This window comes from Mauremys reevesii, linkage group 6 (assembly GCF_016161935.1).
Source record: "Mauremys reevesii isolate NIE-2019 linkage group 6, ASM1616193v1, whole genome shotgun sequence".
Lineage (NCBI taxonomy): Eukaryota > Metazoa > Chordata > Testudines > Geoemydidae > Mauremys > Mauremys reevesii.
This window is the reverse complement of record NC_052628.1, coordinates 85,118,893-85,142,482: the sequence shown is the minus strand read 5'-3', so window position 1 is coordinate 85,142,482 and position 23,590 is coordinate 85,118,893. Positions and strand designations below refer to the sequence as shown.

The 23,590-nt window shown below is 42.5% G+C and overlaps 1 long non-coding RNA gene across 3 annotated transcripts; it reads right to left on the bottom strand.

Annotated features, from left to right (window-relative positions):
- Positions 1–857: 857 nt before the first annotated feature.
- LOC120408745 lies at positions 858–23,379 on the bottom strand. Of its 3 annotated transcripts, none has more exons than XR_005600932.1 (3): positions 23,217–23,379; positions 14,198–14,342; positions 858–988 (listed from the first exon to the last, which is right to left on the bottom strand). It is a non-coding gene; the product is annotated as an uncharacterized LOC120408745 (long non-coding RNA). The 3 variants fall into 3 exon arrangements; XR_005600933.1 differs by lacking the exon at positions 858–988 and adding an exon at positions 8,193–8,239; XR_005600934.1 differs by lacking the exon at positions 858–988 and adding an exon at positions 9,605–9,702.
- Positions 23,380–23,590: the final 211 nt, after the last annotated feature.

The window sequence follows — 23,590 nt, the reverse complement described above, 5'->3', positions numbered from 1 at the left end:
TCGTACACCCTCCCTGGGTCACTTCCTACCATGCTTCCAGATGCTGTAGTCCAGGGGTCCCCAACCCCCGGGCCGCAGACCGGTACTGGTCCGTGGCCTGTTAGGAACCGGGCCGTGAACCGACCCCTAGCACATCAAGCAGCGTGTCTCCGGCGGGGACCCTGAGCCCCGCCCCGCTCAGAGCCGTGTGGTGAGGGGGCGGGGCTGCGAGCTCCGGGCTGAGCTCAGCTGCCTCCGCTCGGCGTGGAGATCCCAGCCCCGCCCCCTCACCACGTGGCTCGGAGCGGGACGGAGCTCAGGCCCCGCCGGAAGCACGTCGCAGCTGTCGGGCGAGGCGCTGAGGCTCCGGGTGAGGAGGGAGCCGGGGGTAAGAGGCTGGAGCCAGCGGGGTTGGCTAAGGGGCAGGGAGTCCTGGGGACAATCAGGGCACAGAGAGGGGGCGGAGGTTGGGGGGGCGGTCAGGGGGAAGGGAATGGGGGGTTGGATTGTGGGTGTTCCGGGGGGGTCTGTCAGGACTCAGCGGGGTGGGGGATAGGGGTTGGGGCAGTCAGGGGACAGGGAGCAGGGGTGGGGTCCCAGGGTGGTGGGGGTCTCTGGTGGATGGTGAGGGGACAAGGAGCAGGATGGGTCGCGGATTCTGAGGGGGGTGGGCATTCGGGGGGACAGGAAGTGGGTGGGGGTCAGATAGGGGGCAGAGCTCCCACTAATTCTGCATTATGGTCAATTGTATAATTATTTCATTATATATTACAATAATAATAGAAATAAAAGTACAAAAATAAATGTAATGCGCTTGAATCGTCCCAAAACCATCCCACAGGTCCGCGGAAATTTTTTTTTCTACGAAACCGGTCCCTGGTGCCAAAAAGGTTGGGGACCGCTGCTGTAATCCATTGAGCATCAGGGTTTCCAGGCTCCTCAGTGTGGGTGATTCCCTGCGGCTCCGTCAGCTGCAGCTCTCTAGTCCAGCTCTCAGGGTCTTCAGTTCCTGCAGGCAAAGGCTGTGATTGCTCTTCAGCTAGAGCCTCCACCCACAGACCTTCCCCTCTAGTGGTCAGCCTAGAATGTGCTGGGCTGCTCCCTTTTATACTGAGGCAGTAGTTGGAGCATGCCCAGCATGGTCTGAGGGGCTGGACTGCCGTTGCCCATAGTGTGAGGTTAACCCTCTCTTGTTCAGTGCGGGATATGCACATCCCATCACAACCTCCCAGCCCACCATAACAGAGGACCTCCTTCTCATCCAAATGGTCAGACATTGCAGGAAAATTGACCTGTTACCATAGCTAGTAACAGGACACAAAAACACAAACTATTGAGCAATAGTCAACATGGTTTCTGTAAAGGGAAATCGTGTCTTACTAATCTATTAGAGTTCTTTGAAGGGGTCAACAAACATGTGGACAAGGGGGATCCAGTGGACATAGTGTACATAGATTTCCAGAAAGCCTTTGACAAGGTCCCTCACCAAAGGCTCTTACGTAAATTAAGCTGTCATGGGATAAAAGGAAAGGTCCTTTCATGGATTGAGAACTGGTTAAAAGACAGGGAACAAAGGGTAGGAATAAATGGTAAATTCTCAGAATGGAGAGGGGTAACTAGTGATGTTCCCCAAGGGTCAGTCCTAGGACCAGTCCTATTCAATTTATTCATAAATGATCTGGAGAAAGGGGTAAACAGTGAGATGGCAAAGTTTGCAGATGATTCTAAACTGCTCAGGATAGTTAAGACCAAAGCAGATTGTGAAGAGCTTCAAAAAAATCTCACAAAACTAAGTGATTGGGCAACAAAATGGCAAATGAAATTTAATGTGGATAAATGTAAAGTAATGCACACTGGAAAAGTAACCCCAACTATACATACAATATGATGGGGGCTAATTTAGCTACAACGAGTCAGGAAAAAGATCTTGGAGTCATCGTGGATAGTTCTCTGAAGATGTCCACGCAGTGTGCAGAAGCGGTCAAAAAAGCAAACAGGATGTTAGGAATCATTAAAAAGGGGATAGAGAATAAGACTGAGAATATATTATTGCCCTTATATAAATCCATGGTACGCCCACATCTCGAATACTGTGTACAGATGTGGTCTCCTCACCTCAAAAAAGATATTCTAGCACTAGAAAAGGTTCAGAAAAGGGCAACTAAAATGATTAGGGGTTTGGAGAGGGTCCCATACGAGGAAAGATTAAAGAGGCTAGGACTCTTCAGCTTGGAAAAGAGGAGACTAAGGGGGGATATGATAGAGATATATAAAATCATGAGTGATGTTGAGAAAGTGGATAAGGAAAAGTTATTTACTTATTCCCATAATACAAGAACTAGGGGTCACCAAATGAAATTAATAAGCAGCAGGTTTAAAACAAATAAAAGGAAGTTCTTCATGCAGCGCACAGTCAACTTGTGGAACTCCTTACCTGAGGAGGTTGTGAAGGCTAGGACTATAACAATGTTTAAAAGGGAACTGGATAAATTCATGGTGACTACATCCATAAATGGCTATTAGCCAGGATGGGTAAAGAATGGTGTCCCTTGCCTCTGTTCGGCAGAGGATGGAGATGGATGGCAGGAGAGAGATCACTTGATCATTGCCTGTTAGGTTCACTTCCTCTGGGGCACCTGGCATTGGCCACTGTCAGTAGACAGATACTGGGCTAGATGGACCTTTGGTCTGACCCGGTACGGCCATTCTTATGTTCTTATGTAACAGGAGCAGCAGGACATCCGCTTGCTCCATTGCTGTTTCTGTGAAGAACAGCTGTCATAGAAGAGACCCATCTAGACAAGTTTCCGTGAGGTGGTAGGGAGAAGGAAGTATGGTGGGTTGAGGGAACAAGTGGGAGTATGGAAGGATTGTTGGGCAGAAGGTGAGAGAGTATGAAATTGTTGTATTTTTGAGTAGTGAGAGTGAGTATAGAATTGATGGTTTTCTTGGGGTGGAGTGAAATAGTAGTTTACTCAGGGAATGTCACACATTTCACCTGCTAAATGCAGTAGCAAATTTTTAGGGAGCCTCTTGTTAAAATATTGGCAGTACAGGCACTGCTGTGTACAGGAGAATGGAACCTTCAGAGTGACCCTACAAATATCAAACCCAGGAGAGTATTGGAGAACTCACATGAAATCCCTTGGAGTGCTCAAGTGCCATACTGTAGGTCTCTTATTAGAAGACTGGGAGGAAAGGGGAAGAGCCTGGAAATATTTAAAGACTATTTAAAGTCTGTGTTGAATTTCACTGACTTTGTTGTCATTAGATTTATGTTAATGTCTCGAGCCCCATGGAAATAAGTATAACCTTATTTTACTTAAGAAGTTTTTGTCTGATTAAGAATTGAAAAGTCACAAAGGTTATATTAGAAATGTCTGAGTAATCAGAGACTGAAAATATTCTATATATTATATTCTGAAAATATACAAACAGAACTGTTTGAAAAATGTAATTATTAGTCAGGAAGTCTGCTTCAGTCCTGGTGGAGTTCTGAGCAATAACACAGGGAATACACTTGAAAACATCATTACATTTTGCAAACTTTTTAAGATGTAATAGAGACAGAGAAGCCAATTATTGGTACTATTATTTAGACTCCAGGATCTAAAACTAAAGCTATAGGGATGATGTCAAGATAAAAATTATGGGCTAAATTCTGGTGTTGCCTAGGTGTAATTCCGTACAATTTGTCCCTGTGTCTTAATTATGTTTTTAATACTTCCGATTATTGAAACTGAAAGGTTTTAAAATCAACCTTACTTTTAACAATCTATACTTTTTGCTTCCTTTTAGCATTTCACACCTCACGAGCAATGAAAATTGGTGAGACCATTTACAATTGTGGTTATAATAATGTAAACAGAATATAGTATTCCCCTTACAACCTGGTTCATTTTCTGTTTCTGCTACACTGGCACAATACTGCAGCGTCTGGGGAGTACTGAAATGTGAAAAGCTATTTTTACTGAAGTAAAAAAAAAACAACAACCATGAAAACATTTCTATTCAGATTGGGCCAAAATTTCAGTGAAGAACAGCGCAAATGTTCCCAATGTGCATGGGCACACTGGCATACTTACGTGAGTGTAAATTGGATAACTACATATCAAACTACCCAGTGGCATATACAACTTCCCTGTTTTGCTGTGCAGTGCATATTTTCAGTTGCACCAGTTATGGCCACGTTTGGCAGCTAATCCCACCAAAGCTCTGATTCTCCACCCTTGACTCACTTTGATTAGGTATGAGATCCTAAATAACAGTTCTGCACTTGGAGTGTTTGCAGGATTCTGTCCCAATGTTTGCTCACCTCTCACTGTTTTTTACCCCAAGCTTCAGTTTGTGGCTTTAAACAACACGTCTTTTGCTTACAAAAGTTTAATTCAACATGATTTTGCTCCAGATGTTAACAAATGCCTTCTAGGCATAATTCATACCTATTATTACTTTCACAGAATCAAAGAAATTAGAAAAGAAAGGGACCATCTAGAGCCATCTAGTATCCTGCTTCTGTAAGATCAAACCCCACAGAACATTTACATACCTTGTCCTGTCTAATTGTAAATTCCCCAGCTGATGGGACTTGTATCACTTCCCTTAGAACATTTCAAACAAGCACCTTTGTGCTTTCTCCCATGGTGTCCCTCGTGCTTGAGGGGAGCTCCCCATTAATGTCTGCAAAGCTACCTCATTATCCTCCTTCAAAACTGTCCTTACAACTCTCCTTTGCTGTGATGCCTACAAAAAACTTGACCATGGTTAGATTGGTAGTGTGCTGAGACCACCTGTCATGCTGACCAATATTGTTTCTTTGTACTTCCCTGTCTGCCTGCATCTGTCTTAAACTTAGATTGTAAATTCTTTGGGGGCAGGGACAGTCTTTTTGTTCTGCATTTGTACAATAAGGTCCTGGGCTATGACTAGGGCTCTGAAGTGCAATGGTAATACAAACAGATCATGATTATTTTTCCCCCACTGCTTAAAACATCACATCTTTTAAGCCCTGATTCAGCAAGGTACTTTAAAGCACATTGCCTAACTTTAAGCATGTCCATGTGCTTTAAAGTACCTTGCTTAATTGGAGCCTTCAAAAGCAGCAGGGAGTAAAAATTCCCCTTTTTTCCAGATTAATTTGGTCAGTGTCATTATCTTTACTAGCAGAAATGGAAAATATGAAAGTATCAAATTAAGTTCACTTAAGCAGAGAGGAAGTGGAACATCTGTTCTGCTTCATCCCAAAAACTTTTCTTTGCTTATCTTGCAAGGTTTGTCAACATAATTGTAACAAATAGAGCAGATCAATTCAAAAAGTGATTTTTTTTTAAAGAAAACACGAGGGTGTATTATTTTGGGGAAAGCATACTTATTTGTAATGAGGGCAGCACAAAAATGTCAACCTTTTTGTTTAAAATGTTCCCTAGCTATGTCTGACTCTGCACTTATGTTGAATTGCTAGTGTTTAACAATAAGATTACTTGTTCTACCAAAAAAAAAAGTGAGAGAGAAAAAAAATTGAGTTGAATCTACTGTTCTCCCAAACCACAGCTTCTCAGCTTTGTAAAGTCAAACATATGGGCATGTTTCCCACTGCAAAATCAGCATAAGTATCTTCCTAAGCACCATTTCATTCCTAAAATAAAAAAATAAAAATAAGGGTTGGCAGTTTCTCATTAATGTTCCATTCATAATTTGATATGATACCAAACAATCTTGAGTCTCATTGTCAACATGTTATGTTTAAAAAAGGGGATTAGCAAATAAATGTTCATGTAGGAGACAGATCTTTTATTGCATGTGATTTTGTATCAAAGTTCCTAGAACACTGTTAGCACCGTACTACTACGTCTTATTCTACCTCCCTTTCTCATTGTGAGTAGCACCTGACTCCATAAGTAGCCCCATTAATGTCAATGGGGCTACTTAGAGAGTATGGGGCTACTCAACAAGAGTAAAAGTAGCATAACCTGGCCCTTAACAATTAACAGTCATCACTCTGTATATTCCACTCCTCACCAGCAAAAATGAACTAGCACTATTTTACAGATTATTCACATTGTAGTCATAATGGGATGTGTTTTCTAACTTCTAATTTCATTCCATAGTGGACAACTATTTGCTGTACCTCTTTTGGATTATGGTTAAATGGCAAGTATCCATTTAAAGGATGGTGCTCACCCACTCTGATAACTACCTTACTTGTCAGTTTGAGCTGATGGGAATAACTGCCATTGACAGTTTTGCTTCCTGGCAGCCAGTTTTCATCATCTCAGAAGCTAATTTTTCCTGGTATGGTGGGAAAAGAGAACAAACAAGGAAATGCTTTCAAAATTACCAGCTATTAAAGAACAATCACTTTTCATAATCCACATCTGGGCTACATCCAGGTTCCCTTAATTAGCTACAAGTGTACTGCCTGCTGCTGTCTCAAATTTTCACTGAATGTACTGGTTTAATCTGGAAATTATTTTGATGTACAAGTGAAAGAATATTACATTGATGGTTAAGGAGATTAGATGCTATAAAGCAGTAACAACTCAATGTAACTACTTTTCAACTTTTAGAACTAAGATGCCCTTTTATTTCATGAAGATCATGAAGGATTAATTGTCAGCAGAAAAATACTTAACCGGTCAGTAAACGTAACTAAAGGCTCATCTGGCTCCCCATTAATGCTTCTGTCTGTACTCTGGGTGACTTAATTCAGCGTCCTCTTAGGTTTCAGCAACTTTTTTTTAAACTCCTGATGTGCAGGTGAATTTAAGGGAGTAAATGGTTCACACACTTTCAAGCCCTGTTCATGTTACAAATACAATAATATTTTTGTAACCAGTGCATAACAGTTACATCAAACATGGTTTTTTCTTCCTCACAATCTTGGCTGACCTGTGTTTGTACATCCACACCCACCACATTGCCTCACCATGTTTGTATTAATGTATTCTGGGAAAGGTTGGGTAGCTGGCCCATACTACCTCAGCAGGTGACAGAATACGTAGAGGGCATGCACAAGGGATGACACTGCAGCTCGAAGAGCAATGCATTCTGGAGTATCCTGCTGCACAGATAACTGAGATGAAGGAAGACCTGCCAAATTTATTACACAGGCAGAATTCTGTCTAAGAGATGGTTATGTGATGAATTAATAAAGAATGCAGGAATAAGACACTCCTGTTGCTATGATGAGGATGGTTACATGAGCATCCCTAAATTGCAAACAAAGTGCTGAACCAGTTACAGGAAATAAACCATGTAGTGTTTCCCCCATTGCCAAAGGGGAACCACTGCTAGGGTTACAAATCGAATATTAACTATATGATGTGCAGACATGGACCATGCTTAGAGCCTACTGTGCCACTAATCAGTGCAAACATTGGAGTGTAGACAAGATGCTAGAGGGTCACTGAAATTGTAACTTCCAAAGCCGCTCTGTCTTCAGACTAACTGGAGCATTTCCTAGGACGTAGAGAGCAGTGACAGGACAGCAAATCCATGACCATTAGAGCCCAAGGAAAAAAATCTTCCTGGTTAGGGTGCTGGATTATTTGGAGAGGATGTTTTCTTAACAATAGCAGCCCTGTGTATAGCCTGTGCATAGCTGCTGCTGCTGCTTCCCTATGTCATTGCTAAAATCTTCCCAGATAACCTTGCTCTCAGTCAGGAAATGAGAGCAGGTCCCATTAAAGCTAAAATACAATTTAAAAAAAATGAATGGATACAATGACTTTCAAAAAGACAGATTCAAGGTTAATTCCTTAAGGCCTTTAGAACTGGCAGACCTGTTGGAGGGGAGATATTTTCAGTGCTGCCTAGTTCTTGGTCTTTTTAGTTATTTTGATGTATCTTGGGCTTTCTGCACAGAGTTTATTGAATTCTCATTCACTTTCTTCATGGTGAAAATTTCTTTGATGGTGATTGGGCCAGAAAATTTGCCAGGAGGGAATGAGCCCATTGTCTGCAAGAAGCTTTATTTTTCTCTAAGGAGAATATACGGTACCCATTATATTACCCCCAAATTTCTATCTAAATATTCATTAATTCTTAACACATTGCAAATGGGTGTTGTCTCAGAAAAGAGAACCAGAGAATAAAAGCCAGACAGTTATTACTGTAACAAAAGTGGCAGAGCTCTATAGTGAGGAGGGATCCCAGCAGATAAACCCAGGAGAGGTATACAAAACAGTTGTGTTTAAGTTATTTGAAAGAACTTACTCAATCAGAGGTACCAAATATTCCAACTTCGATTCACCTTGTTGTTCTAAGATACGGAAAGAGAACTAAGAAAAGTGAGGGATCTCAAATACAAAGCTGGTTGAAAAATTTTCTATCAAAACTGTTTTTTGATGGAAACTGAGATTTTGATTGAATATTTTTAATGTATTTATTTATCTTTACAAAGTGTCTGCTTTACACAGACATTTTTGACCTGTCAAAAACTGAACATCTGAAAAGTTTTCGGTTGGAAACTAAAATGTTTTGATTCAGAAATGCTGCCATACATGGGAGTTATAGTTCAGGTGCCCCAAAACTCCATTTAACTCTATGGGCTCCCCTTCTCCTATGGCGCATCACAGCCCAGAGACTCCAGTGACGAATTTTGGCAGATCAGCAAGAAGTGGACCCACCCTGGGAGATGTAGCTTGGCGAGGGAGCCATCTCATAGAGGAGAATGGGGCAATGAGGTACCTGAACTACAGCTCCTCTGAGGCACCACAGAGGCATTTCCAGATCCAAATGTTCAGTTTTCAGCTAAAAGATCAAGATGAAAATTTTCCAATTTTGATTTTTCAGTGAATTTTCTACTCATATCATACTGCTAAACTGATAAGTGGGACAGGAATTATGTAGATGGGCCACATGGCCTCTTTTTCAAAATATTTTTTATTTTACTATTATTCCCCCCTCTGCTCCCCGCCTCCCAGCCCAATCCAAGTCCCACCTTCCTTTGTTTTTATAAAAGGCCATCTACATAAGATGTGCAAGTATATTGTTTGCCATCCTGTTGGTTTGAGTTCTTTCAATCAGATACAATGTGAACTGAACACCTCAGAGTCAACTTAATTAGCTTTGTTACACAGCACTGCTTTATCCAAGGCTCCCTGCTGTTGACCCAATTTTTGTTTGTTTTTATTTTGCATATGGAAACAAAACCTGTTCTTGAGGTTAAGTTTAGCATTGTTTAAATTCAAAACTGCAGAAAACCCCCCTGAGATGATTTTCCATCCCCCTTCCCCTGAATTTCTCTTCACACATCATATTGTGTTTTCTCTTTTGGTGTTTCCATTTTAATAGCTAAGAGGAAAGACAATGGGGGAATAAAACAATGTATGAAGGTTATTGCCTTTGTGTAAGTTGTACATTTCAACATTACTATTTCTACAGCACTAAGAGCAGTGTGGCCTTGACAAATTTTGGTCCTGATTCAAGACAGCACTTACTCATATGCTTAAATCTATCCTTAATCAGGAAAGCACATAAGCTTAAGTTTAAGCATGTGCATAAATCTCCTTGAAGTCAATGGGATTTAAGCATGTGCTTAACTTTGAGCACATGCTTAAATGCTTTGCTGAATAGAGATGCTTTCCTGAATTAGGGTCTTGGAGGGTCAGATTCAACAGTACATTCTGCCATGTTTGTACCACTCTGTTGATGTGAAGCTGTTGTAATCCAGGGCAGGTTTTTGTCTGTGCTGCTTTGCCTCGCTGGAATGTGCTGGTGATTCTGGCCCAGAAAAGGTACAAAGAACAGATATTTTCAATATACATTAAACCCCCTAAAGATAACCCAACAACCCACAATGAAACTGGCCAGACTAAATGAAGGAGAAAAAGTATTAAAAATAAAAGCTTTTTTTAAAGGAAAACATCATATTGAGTTATTTGCAAGCATTTCTATGAGTGCGGTAGAAGTATTTTATGTATTGAAACAAATACCGGGGCTTGGCATGTCTTATTAGGTTTGACTTCACACAGAGCTTTCTTTCCTAATGCCAGGAAAAAGTGTATTTCTAATTCAGCAAATAAATATACTGATAGCCTCAAGGAAATTTTGCAGAGGTTGTCAGAACTGTTTGACTCAATTTGTTCTAAGACACAAACATGAGTTATGCTTTCTTGTTGCTACCTGTGAGTTCCTCACAGTCGATGGCCATCTAAGAAGGCTGTGGTGCCAGTCTGGCGGCATTACAGCAGCAGCCACCTCATTTGCTGGCTCCTAATAGCATGTGGGTGAAGAAAAATAGTGATAGTTTGGCCAACTTAAATATAACACCTTCCAAAATATCAGTCAGGCAGCATTAGTCTTATCCAACAAAAAATGGGCTCTCCTTTAGTGTTAGCCATTAAAAAAACAAAACACACCGTGGTTCAAAATGTAAAAAGGAGGTTTTCAGAGAGTTTACCAATCCAAGACGTGAATGGGAGCTGCATGCTTGGACTGATGACCTGAGAAGGTTCTTACAGTTTGTACTTATTTGTCCCATTGACATTTTGGGATTTTGAATTGGAGTGCATGACTGGATGGAATAGTAACAGCTGAAAGATGCAAGTCAAAGCCTGGGCTTCGTGGTAAGCTACCAGAGAGGAGTATCACACCTTAAGAACAGCTTTGGGGTGACATTAAAAAAAAGAGACCATTGAACATTCATACCTTGTATACACTGGAAGAATTAGAATATGTTAGAGCAACTTCAAGCAATGAGATCATTGCACTAGTAGTAGCAACACACTAAGTGCCAATATAGACAGGGCCAGATCTGTCACTACAAGGAGGTTTTTGGAGGCTCTGTCTCTCCAGCTCTCACCCACTTCTTCCCCTATCAGATTGCAGAACTGGCATTAGCTCAACTGCAGAACTACAGTGAACCTGGCACAGGGTGTACTGTGCTCAGACAGATAGGTGAGAGGACAGTAACATAATTAGTGAACACAAAGGACCTGGTTCTCAGTTACACTAAGCCCACACTGCTTCTGGTAGTGCAAGGGGGCTTTAATGTAAATGAGAATCAGATCCAGAGTGTGCAGACATACTGGTGCAGGAGGACTTTGTATAAGTTGAGCTTCTACTGTAATAATGTCAAGTACTGTATTGCAGTGAGGGCAATTTATTAGTGTGGATCTCACCTGAGAAGCAGAGAAAGAATTGAGGGAGGGACTGTGAAGATAAACGGTATGTGCAGTAGTTTAGCTGAGGAGAAACTAAGCTAGAAACTAAGGTGAGAGGCACAGGATGCGAAGGTAAAAAATGGAACATTGTCCTGTGGAAAGTCATGGAACAGAGGCTGGCGTGGAATAATCTTGTAATAATGAACTGTTGAACGATGTGTGTCCTGGAATGCTTAGTGAATCCAAGAATGGAGAGTTAGAGTGTATTTTGTCAATTGTCAATTTATTACTATCCCAGACTTTGTAAAGAAGAAAAGTATCTTGGTGATGGAAACATTTCCTGCTCAAACTGTATTATCCAGATTCCTTCAACATAATAAAAAACAGTTATGCTGGTGATTTAGGTGAAATTCATTCAACAAGAAAATAATTTAACATCTGAATTTGTCATCCATGGATAGCAAACAGAATTTATTTCTTTAAAAAAGAAAAAATAGTACTGGGAGTTGATTATAGACAGTAAAAATTAGAGTAAAACTCAGTAATTATGGATTAATTTGCTGCATATCAGGTTAGGAATATATTCTTTAACATAGTTGCAGTATATTATGCAAAGCAAAAATCTGCATTTTTCCTTTCATACAGCCAGCTTTGCAGGGGGGTTAAATTCTTTAATAAAACGTGGGAAAGAAACAAAGATTTACAGCAATGTTACTCCAATGTTTTCCACAGAAGGAAAAATAGATCTGTTATAATGCAACTTTGCTCCCCACTGAAATCCTGGAAATCTTAGAACTGTTTTGTTGCATATAGTTCAAAGGTGTATTCCTGTGCCAATATGCAGGCTTTTAAATATATGATCTCTGGTACATGAAAATTAGTATAGACCTCCTTAAGTATTGTATCACATTTGCTTTGGAGAAACTGGGTACGGGATGGAGAAGAGAGGGGCTGAGAAGACAAAGTCCATTGAAAAAAGTAGTGTGAATGATGGAGCAGAGAGGAGGCAGCGTGCAAAACAAAAACTGAGACTGAAAAGAGTGGTAAAGGGGGTAGAGGGGAAAAGAGTTTAATTAAAAATGACTAGTCCATATAATGTATATAGGCTTCCATTTGTGCCAGACTAGCTTTTGGGGGAATTCTTCTATTTTTGACTTCCGTTAGGTAGAAAAACCTGTTTTCTTTCAAAATGGAATCATCATTGGACAAAAAGGGTTTACACAACAGGAAGAACAGGTTCTAGCACTCAGATTAGTTCTAGAAACCTCCAGATAGTTTGTGAGGTTCTCATAATGCTGAACTCCACAAGGCTTATCTGAACTGCTGAGAAAGCTTGTCTTCATGAGATCACCAGTTCAGTTTTGCAGAACAAAGAAAAGCACCAGAACATTTGGGTGCTCATCCACATGGAACAGACAAACCTTTTCTGATTTGCTCATTGCCTTTTAAAATGGAGGAAACTTGCAACAAATATACATTGAGACAGAGTCCCCTTTGCTATTAGCGAAGATAGTTCAGGCAGTGCAAAGGGAGCCAAGGCTGGCTTCAAATCCCCACTGGGTATTCCCCTGCTATGAGGACAATCCTTGTTAGCAGCAAAACCAGCTTCTATGCCACCCAACCCACAGCTACCTTGGGTCAGGGTCATGTCAGGGGCAAAGAGAGGTGAAGGAGGAGTGATCAGAGGGTGCTTCACTCAGTAGTCCCCAGCTGTCTCATGGGCCCTTGGGAACCATTGCCAGAGAATGCATATTACAGCAGCCTCTAGGCTACTCTTATTTGCACCAAGGGCTGGACCGAAAATTAGGAACACATGACCATCTTCCTGCCAGCCTCTCTTATGCTGTGTCCTGCTTCCCAATTGTATTTTAACAAGGGAGTGTTTTCTTTGCTTCCCAGCCTTCCCTTCCATATGCATCAGCACTGATGTTATGATACTTTGCTAGTGATGTCATCAGGGGCAGCTCTATGTGTTTTGCCTCCCCAAGCACGGCAGTCAGATAGCCTTCAGCGGCGTTTCTGTGGGAGATCTGCCCCGGTCACGTGGATTTGGTGGCGGTTCTGCAGGAGGTCAGCCGGTCCCATGCCTTCACTGTACCCGCCGCTGAATTACCGCCGAAACCGCAGGACCGATGGACCTCCCTCAGAAATGCTGCCAAAGGCAGCCTGACTGCCGCCATCACAGCGACCAGCAGCCCACCTCCTGCAGCTTGCCGCCCCAGGCACGCGCTTGCTGCGCTGGTGCCTGGAGCCGCCCCTGGATGTCACAGACTATTGCCTTGATGATGATTATGATGTCAAAAATTCCACATTATGGACTCAATTATGGCCACCTTTTATAAGTGCTCTAGGAGGAAAGGGAAGGAGACAAGACAACGCCTTTCCCCTTAGCACAATTATGTAGGAGGCATCCATAATTTGTTTGTTAATGTTTCCAGAGCGTTAAGCAAGGAGGTTAGCTGATACTAGTAAATGGGTCAGCAGGGGCATTTTGGGGAAGATGGGGGTGTGGTCTCTGTGCCACTGCCCCCCTGCATTGCTTTGAAGAGCACAGGCTATGCTTGTAGAAAAAGAGCAGCAGCTGCTGCTCCTAAGCATGCTCCCTCCAGCACTCAGAGGCATTATGCTTGCTCCTTCTCTGCATAGGTGTTATGCCTACAGGGCCCTGTGGCCATGCTGTGCTCCCCCTTCCCACACTCACCTAGGCTGTGGTTCATAGAGCTGTAAATGTACTCTATGACCTCACCACAGGATCATCGTCTTCTGGTTGAAGTATGCTGGGATTAATCCCTTTATAAATTGCATTCATGTAATAGCAGTAATTAGCAAACATGGACATAAACATATGAAAACACATGGGATGTTTAAATTAGATTTTTTTGAGCTGGCTGTACTGTCATTTTACATTTTCCTGAGAAACTTCAAGTCCCTCCTTAAATACAACCCTTCCCCTCTTTCCCCTGGCATCCTAGGCCTTGTCTACACTATCGCGATAAGGCAACATAAATTATGCCTACGTTATAAACGTAGCTGGAGTCGCCATAGCTTAGGCTGACTTACTATAGTGTCTTCACTGTGCTGTGTCAATGGGAGACGCTCTCCCGTCGACTTACCTTGATCTTCTTGTTTCGGTGGAGTATTGGAGTTGATTGGAGAGCGTTCTGCGGTAGATTTAGTGGGTCTTCACTAGACCCACTAAATTGACCCCCGCTGCATCAATTGCAGCAGTGTGGATCTTCTGTACGTGTAGACATGGCCCTAGAAACAAAGAAACCCAGCGTAACAAATGGTATTCTGTGTTATGAAATAAATGTAAAGCACATCACCTTGAAATAGTCACATATCATTAAGCACTGAACCCTCTAGGCAAACTACTTCTACTTGCACTCACACTAAGGACATTTGGATTCACACACACTAACTTTACGCCATAAGCCAACAGACATTAGTTATCACTAGGGCTGTCCCTCTGAGGCATCCAATTCTTAGATAGCAAAAGCATTTTATTACCTCTGACATTTCTCTGTTAACCTGTTTTCTCTCACTTTTTGCATTTCAATTTAACTCTAATGTTCTGTTCTCTAAATACTGCATTCCAGATACATACAAATTTTACTACTGACTGTTAACATTTTCCCAGACAATAAAACTGCATTAAAATGGACTGAGTGTATGTATTAGTAACTTAATGGTGAAAAACTTGATAGGGGCATTGTAATTATCCCAATTATCCCCAAGCATTACAAACCCAGGAAGCTAATGAACTGTTAATGCGCATCAGCAGGGTCCACATAGACAGTCCATGGGAAGTTAGCATGAGATAGATTGCTGCACACTAAATGTTCATGTAGACAAATCCTCAGCTTCTCTAGAAGCCTCATTCACAAAGTCTCCCTTTGTAACATTTCATCTTACTGTGTCTTTTTTGACACCTTAGCTGCCCCTTTGATGTTGAAACTAATTATATTGTGGTCATTATTACTCAATGGTTCAGCTAATGTCACTCTTGAATGAGCTCCTGTTTATTACTTAATATTAAGTCAAGAATAGCCTCTCCTTTCTGTGCTCTAGAACTGTGATCTCCAAACTTTTTTGATCGTGCACCCCATCAGTAAAAAAAATTTTGAGCACATACCCCCTGCTCCTGGCTGAACTGTCAAAGCAAAAAAAAAAAAAAAAAAAAAAGCCGCTCAGACTCCCGACTGAACTGCCAAGAGAGGGGGGAAAAAGAAAAAAAAAAAGCAGCGCTGCTCTGGCAGTGCTCCTCCTGCCACACACCCCAAAGGATCCTCTTGTGCACCCCCTGGGGAGTGCGCACCCCACTTTGGAGACCACTGCTTTAGAACAAGCTGTTCCAAAAAGTAATCACTTAAAATGTCAAGAAATTATTTCTTTAATTTTGTCTCATTGTGCTATTTGACTAGTTTATATTTGGGTAGTTATTCGTTTGTTAGATTTTGTTGCCTCTTTGATTTCTCTCAACATTATGCGCTCAATTTCCATTCCTTGATCCAGAGTCCAGCAGAATAGCCCTACTAATATTTAAATTCTGATAATTTAGGGCCTTTCCAATCAACATTTTCATCTTGCTAGATTCTATAGCATCCTTTAAATAAGCACAACTCCGCCACTTTTCAGCTTAGTCTGTCTTTCCCAAGGATTCAAGACCACCATTTTTATCTCATTCCACCACATTTCTACAATGGCAACTATATTAAGGCCCTCCTCCATCACAAGGCAATCTAGTGAACCTATTTTTGCTTATAAGCTTCTTGGACATTGACATGTATATTTGTTTTACTAGGTGCCTGTTTTTATTTAATTCCTTAATCTGACATGTTGCTGATTTTACAGAATTTAATTTGTGTTCTTCTTATCCTGTCCCTGCTTGAGTTCAGTTGTACTTTGCTTCCAACCCTTTACTGTGTATACAAATACTGTTTTATTATTGTCTTTAACAGATGTGTCTCTCTGATGTGTGCACTCCTTCAATAGCTTCAGCCAGCATTCCCCTTACTCTTAGTTTAAATATTCCTTCAGAACTTTATTTACTTAACATGACAGCAATCTGGTTCCATTTTGTATAGGATCCCCTTTTCCCCAAAGTGTGGGCTTAACAGACTTAAACTTCTCTTCTTTGTACCATCTTCTCAAACACACTTGTAAGTTTCCACTGCCTAACTGAACCTGCCTAGGGTTGCCAGGTGTTTGGTTTTTGACTGGAATGCCCGGTCAAAAAGGGACCCTGGTGGCTCCAGTCAGCACTGATGACAGGGCAGAGCCGTTAAAGGTCTGGTTGGAGACTGGTCTCCCTACCAGTCTCTGTGCAACTCCCAGGAAGCTACTAGCATTTCCCTCTGGCTCCTAGGTGGAGGGATGGCCACGGGGGCTCTGTGCACTACCCCCATCCCTAGTGCCAGCTCAGCTGCTCCCATTGGCCAGGAACCATGGCCAATGGGAGCTGAGGGGGTGGTGCCTGTAGGTATGGGAAGCGCACAGAGCCACGTGGTCATGCCTCCGCTTAGGAGCTGGAGGGAGTTGCTGGCAGCTTCCCAGGAGCCGCCTGAGGTAAGTGCCTCCTGGAGCCTGCACCCCAAAACCCCTCTCAGACTCCAACCCCCCACCCCAGCCCTGATCCCCTTCCTGCACCCCAAACCCCCGCTCCACCCCAGAGCCTGCCCCCTCCAGCTGGAGCCCTCACCACTCCCCTGCAACCCAACCCCCTGCCCCTGCCCAGATGCCACTCCTGCCCCCTGTACCCCTCATTTCTGTCCCCACACTGGAGCCCACCTCCCCCCAGCTGGAGCCCTCATTCCCACCACACCCCAATCCCCTGCCCCAGCCTGGATCCCCTTCCTGCATCCCAAACCCCTCATCTCTGACCCATCCCACAACCCACACCCCCCAGCCAGAGCCCTCACCCCCGTTGCACCCCAAGTCCTGCCTCAGCCCAGTGAAAATGAGCGAGAGATGGAGGGAGGGGGGATGGAGGCCTCAGAGAAGGGCTGAGGCAGGGTGTGGGACAAGGGTGTTCAGTTTTCTGCAAATACAAAGTTGGCAACCCTAGACCTTCTCCTGGAACCAGAAACATTTCAGAGAAAGCTAGCATGGAAGCCCTGGACCTAAGCTTTCTACTTAGCAAAGTAAATATATATTCCAGGACCTCTCTCCTATGTCTTCCTACATCACTGATACCAACATGTACCACAACCACAGGCTCCTCCCCGGCACTCACCAGAAGTCTGTCTAGATGCTTTGTGGTATCTGCCATTTGTGTACCTTTTACAAAGCCAACTTAGACTGGCTTTGGACAGGAGATGAGCAGGTGTACTTGGCCTAAAGTTAACATGCATTAGTTATTCAGTAAAGTACGTTTATTTTGCAGGCCTCTTTGATTGGATTCTAATCCATCATAAAGCATGAGAGAATCTCTATACAAGCCTTGTAAGCAGGGTTTAATTTTTTTTTTCCACAGGCAGGCTATTTCTTGTAAACTTAATTATCTTGGATTTATGTTTTGATTCCTGGCACTGTTGGTGAGGTTAGGAATTCTCTGGTGACTGGAAAGTTGCAGCTCTGTACTTTATAGACATAGTTGAGCTGTTTGATTTAGAAAGGTTTTTGTGAGAGGAATCTGGCAATATTCTTGTTGCCAGTGGTGGTAGAGGAGATCTCTGCACACAGAGGACTAACGTGCCTTTAAAAGAGAAAAAATAATATTGGGGAGCTGAGAATATCCTATAGTAAAGGGAAATCCTTGTTTGATTCCACTAGGTGGCAGAAAATACATTCCTTAGCATTTTGGTATTGAAGATATTTGAAGCCTGGCTTAATGTTGGTGCTGTTCAGTAACATCCTGTTCCTTGGAGCCTTCCTTATTCATAGGCCTTCAACAACTGTTTGGCCATTAATGATTCCAAGACAGATTTATATCTTATGGGGCTGCTGTACACCAAAAATCTGATTGACAGTCTGAGACCACATACTTTGTTTGCTATACACCACAAGCATGAAGTTTCATGCTAAGATTAGCCACTAAGCCATCCTGTTCCCTTCTGCCATGGATAATATAGACCATGACTTGTTTATCTAGTAGCTAAGAAGAGGTTTAGAAGTTTTCAAAGCAGTAACCTGTCATACTGTAACAGGCAGGGTGCACCACAATGAGCACCACATAAACCTTTATTTATAACTTGGGTATCCAGGTGATTGACAAGATCGAGACAATTTACATGAATCAACAGATTTTACCTTTAAGGCTCAGACAACATAGTACCAGTGCATGGGCTCCTCTGCATGTAACAAATTCAGATCTAATTCAGTGTGAAGTCTGATATCCACCTAAGAAGTGGGTATCCACATTCCCACTGTGAAACCAAATGCCAGCAATACTTACAGGTTGCTCCATACTCTAACCTAACCACTACTAAAAATTAGTCAAGAAGGGTGTTTCTGTCATAACGCTACATGAAATATTTCAGTGAGGTATAGTTTGTATTCCCCTCCACTGACATTGCTTGTATTCTGAATGATATGCCCCTAAACCTTGCAGGAAAAGTTAGCAGGGATTAACAACAATGTAAAAGCACAAATACATTTCAATTTGCATTAGTCAACGTGGTACATAACACAGTTGGGGTCAATCCAAATGTAATCAAGCAAGTTTCAGACTGCCTTTTCTATCACATCACATAGGAGCATTTCACTTACAGGGGATTAATGTCCTAACCTCTTAGCTAATTAGTGTGAAACACAATCATCCTTATGTAATAAGATTAGGCAATAAGAAGGTGCACTCAGTGCAAATTTCTAATCAATTTTCCACTAACTAGAACATATAATGAGGGGTGGTAGACTCATAACTTAGTATTTGTTCATGCACGTTATGGAAGTCATCATTATTTTCCACAAAAGTGATTAGTCTCAAGAAAAATATGATGTGGTTTACATTTCTGTGCTGCTCCCCACAGATCTGGGATCTTAAGACTAAATGGATAATAAAGCTTGAACAGTTGAAGGACATTCTTGAATAAGATTTAGTGAGATTTTGTGATGGGAAAGGTCTGATCTGATTACTCAACATACAGGACTGAGAATTAGTGAGTGGGCTTCAGAAGAAGACAATAATTCCTCCAATGGATCTGATCGATAGCCCACTGAAATCAATGGAAAGACACCAATTAGCTTCAACTGGCTTCGGTTCAGACCCTGTATTGCCAACATGAAGTTTTGCCAAGTGATTCACTGTCAATCATTCTTGTAAATGGTCTAATTTTCTCCATCTGTCCTACTGGACCTTCATTTTTTAACTCATAAGATTTCTGTAAGATTTTCCAGTCATACAGTATCTTTCCTCCTAGAAACTGAAGTAGTAGGTTATTAAGAAAATCATTATTTCTTGAAAGCAAAAAGATGCACAGAATCTGAAATATTTTTTCCAGTCATAATTTAAAAAAAACAAACAAAACTTTGTGGTCTATTGACTGTTTTTAGTCAGAAAGTACACAGCCTACAAAATGAAATTGTCCTGTGGAGCTCTATCTGTCCTGTCAGCCAGGACACTGATGACTCCAAGGTGCATCTCCTCTCACCTGTATAATTTGTTTTAAATGTAACCTCTTTCAAAATTTCTTTAAACAATGACTACTTAATAGTACAGTCCTCTGTAAGAACTAAGTAAGAGCAGAATTTAATAGCTCTCATAGACCCCAGTTCAGCCCTGCACTTAAACACATGCTTAAGTGCTGTCCTTAATAGGCCTGCTTTCCTGAATCAGAGCTATAACTTTAGTATCCTGGCACTAGGAGATTCATTTTCCAAACAATGCATGAGAGACATGAAGCTAAATTCTCTACACATTACTTTGAAAATTCTCCTTGGAAGCTGTGGCAGCAAAGGTTGCATAGCATTAGTCTTTACAATTCAACTAAATCAGGCAGGAAGTTAGCATTGCTTGGTGGGTAGTCATTTGTCAAGAGCCTTCATATAACAAGGTACTGTTCAACAACAAGAAAGTCATTTTGTCAGTTGAACATACTGTATAATTAAAGGATTAACGTTTTCTTGAAATGGAATTAAGAGACAAGTTTTGTGTTAACTCTTTCATGAGTAAATCATGTGTCATGAATTTTTAGATGTAAAAATCAAAATGTGACATGTACATGTGAGTTATAGTTGTGAAAATATTCACTTGAATGTGTTTTTGATGGAACTTGCAAAATTTTCTGTCAAAATTTTGAGAGAGACCGCTAATGGAACCATAGTCTCAGAGACATGACATAAGAATAGAACAGAGCAATTTGTGACTCCCAGACCAGTACTCCCTCAATTTACTAGACCAGGGTGTGCCCAGTAGATTCACTCACTCACTCCTGCAGGTTGAAAACTTGGAAGTGTGAATTCTGAGGAAATGTAACTTTTCAATGTTTCATATGCTTCAAAGTGAAAAACCTTCATTTTATACATTCATAATCAGATATTAATGAGTCTATGTACAAGTCACAGGCTGGCTTAATATATGATGGCTATTTATACTAGTCATTACTTATGTCCACAGAGGGCCTTTAAGCTCTGCAAAGACTATATATGTAATTTCCCTTCCTTACTTTAAGGGTATGTCTTCACTACCTGCCGTATTGGCGGGTAGCAATCGATTTCTCGGGTATCGATATATCACGTCTCATGTAGACGTGATATATCGATCCCCGAACGCGCTCCTGTCGACTCCGGAACTCCACCAACCTGAACGGCGGTAGCGGAGTCGACATGGGGAGCCGCAGACATCGATCCCGCGCCGTGAGGACAGTAGGTAATTCGATATAAGATACTTCGACTTCAGCTACGTTATTCATGTAGCTGAAGTTGCGTATCTTAGATCGATTTTCCCCTGTAGTGTAGACCAGCCCTAAGGATGCTATAAATATCATGACTAATCTCAACTCTACTTTCAAATAAAATCTCTTGTCCTTTTTGTTCCAGAAAAAGAGTTGAGAATGCAAATTTATTTTTAGGAGTTAAAGTTTCTTAGTGGTTTAAAAAAAATCTGAAATACTTGTTTATCAGCTTGTCTCTCCCCTCTACCCCATCAAACAGCTGACCATGGCTAGTCTTTGGCATGCATGCCAGGTCTATATAATTTTTAGTGATGCCCAGAACGGGTCCAGGCAGAGCCATCCCGTCCATGCGGGGTCCAGGGCGGCCTGGGGAGTTAGCAGGGGGCCTGGCACAGGTAGCAGTGAGCGACCTGTCCCCAGCCCACCCCACTCTGCCAGCTCTGGCACCCCTCAGGGGAAGGGGTGGAAGCTGGAAAGAGTAAGGGCAGGGGGACAGGGAGAGGGTGGAGCAGGGATGGGAAGAGGCTGGGCAGAGGTTTGGGGGAAGGTGTGGAGTGGGGGGCAGGGCAGGTTGCTCCCTGCTACCGGTGCCAGCCCCCCTGCTAACTCCCTCAGGCTGCCCTGGACCTCGCATCCCCCTGGTGTAGCCAGGCCCACATTCCTGAATATTGGTGGAGCACAGGCACATATAACTCGCTGCCTATGGTCTTTGGGACCTAAGAAGCTCATGGCAGTGAATCCAATGATTTAGAAGAGATCCCCTAACTTGTGACTGCAGAGGAATACCTAGTGTGCCGCTATTGTTGGCAGAGCTTTTGAAAACTCCTTCCCAGTTTACTGCTAGCAGTTAAACTATCTTCTCTGGCCTTTGGATATTAGGAGATACTGCATAATCCAGTTTGCTAGGCATGAAAGAACAATGGTCCTCTGCCATCTGAGTGTGGCTCTCACACTGACTTCCACCCTTCTCTGTTCCTCTCATTCTCTGTCACTATTGACATTACCACCATTTTCTTTACCACTCAGGTCCACGATGTGTAGGTTATCTTTGACTCCTCCTTCTGCTTTATCCCGTCCATCCAGGCTATGTTCACTTGGCACTCCATAGTATTTTTAGATTCATCATCTTCTCTCTCTCTCCACAAAGCCAGGGCTGTTGTTCAGCCCATACCAACTCCTGTGTTGTTTACTGTAATCTCTTTACCTCCCACCTATAATGCCTCCCTTAGGTTTATGCAAGATGTAGCTGCTGAGATTCAATTCCTTGCTGTCTTTCTGTCAGATCACTCCATGTTTTGAATCTCTTCACTGTGTCCCACTATGTTGCTGTCTCAAATGCTTTGTGCCTTCACTTTCAAGGTCCTACATAACTCTGCCCAACTACTTGTTCATTTTTTTCCCTCTTACAGTGTCATTTCCTGGCCTAATTTGCTTCACTAGCATCTGCCTTGTTCACTTGTCTGTCAGCGTCTTACATAGACTTCTCTGTACCTGCCTCCATCCTGACCCTTATGCATGGAATGCCCTTGGAACAGTTTCATTAGGCTACTACCTTTAATTCAGCTCTTTTCTCAAGACCAGCCTCTGCCACAGCAATCCAAAAAAAAAAATAAACAAACAAAAAAAACACACCAATCAAGTATCAGAGGGGTAGCCATGTTAGTCTGGATCTGTCAATCAATTAATGGTATCTTCAGGAACAGATGGGTTAGTTGGCACTTCCTTTATCTAATTAAAACTATTTTTATTACTGTTGCTAATATATGCAATCAAATTATAAAACTTTAATATACATCTCTTTCTGCCCTTTGTATGTTGCTTGTCATCTTAAGTTGTAAGCACCTCCCAGCAGGAACCATGTCTTCATATGCATTTATACAGCACCTACTGCAATGGGACTCTACTACTGATTGGCTACTATAGTGTTACTGTAGATGGGCAGACTCACCCCTACAGTGCCTCCTGCTGGTGACTCCTAGGAATTAGCTCATTCCAGCTCTGGAACACCCTCTGCAGGCCAGTGATCTGCCTCTCCTCTGGCCCCCTGTGTCCCTCCCTGGACCCTAGTGCCCTTTTACATGGGGTGCTGCCCCCTGGCAGTAACCCCTTTCTCTCAGGGTCTCCCTTCCCTGGGAAACCCCCACCCTCTATCCCCACCTCACCTCAGTATATGGCTACTGCCAGTCATTGTCTAGCCCCTGTGCCAGACTGCAGTATCAGCCTACTCATCACTGGCAAGGTTGGGTTTGGACCTGCTGCCTTAGCCTACCCCTGGGCTTCCCTCTGCAATCCCCAGTACCTGTTAGCCTAATGCTAGGCTGTAGCCTGGGGCTTTCCATGCTGGAGCACCCTCAGCTCCAGCTCAGCCTAGCCTGGTACTTTGTCTCTTAACTCCCTGTAGGTAGAGAGAGACTTCTTGCTCCTGGTTTCCCTGGCTGCCTTATAAGGCCCTGTTGCTCAGTTTGGGGTGTAGCCCCAGCTGCAGCCACTTCCCCCAATCAGCGCAGCCTAAAGGCTGCTTTTTCCAGCCACAGCCCCCTCCCAGAGCTGTTTTTAACCCTTCAGGGCAGAAGCAGGGGTGGGGTCTACCTTGCTACAGTTACACAAATATTAAATACTAAAATACTCTACTAATCTTTGAACACTCTACTAGAATATATAAAGCAGAGGTTA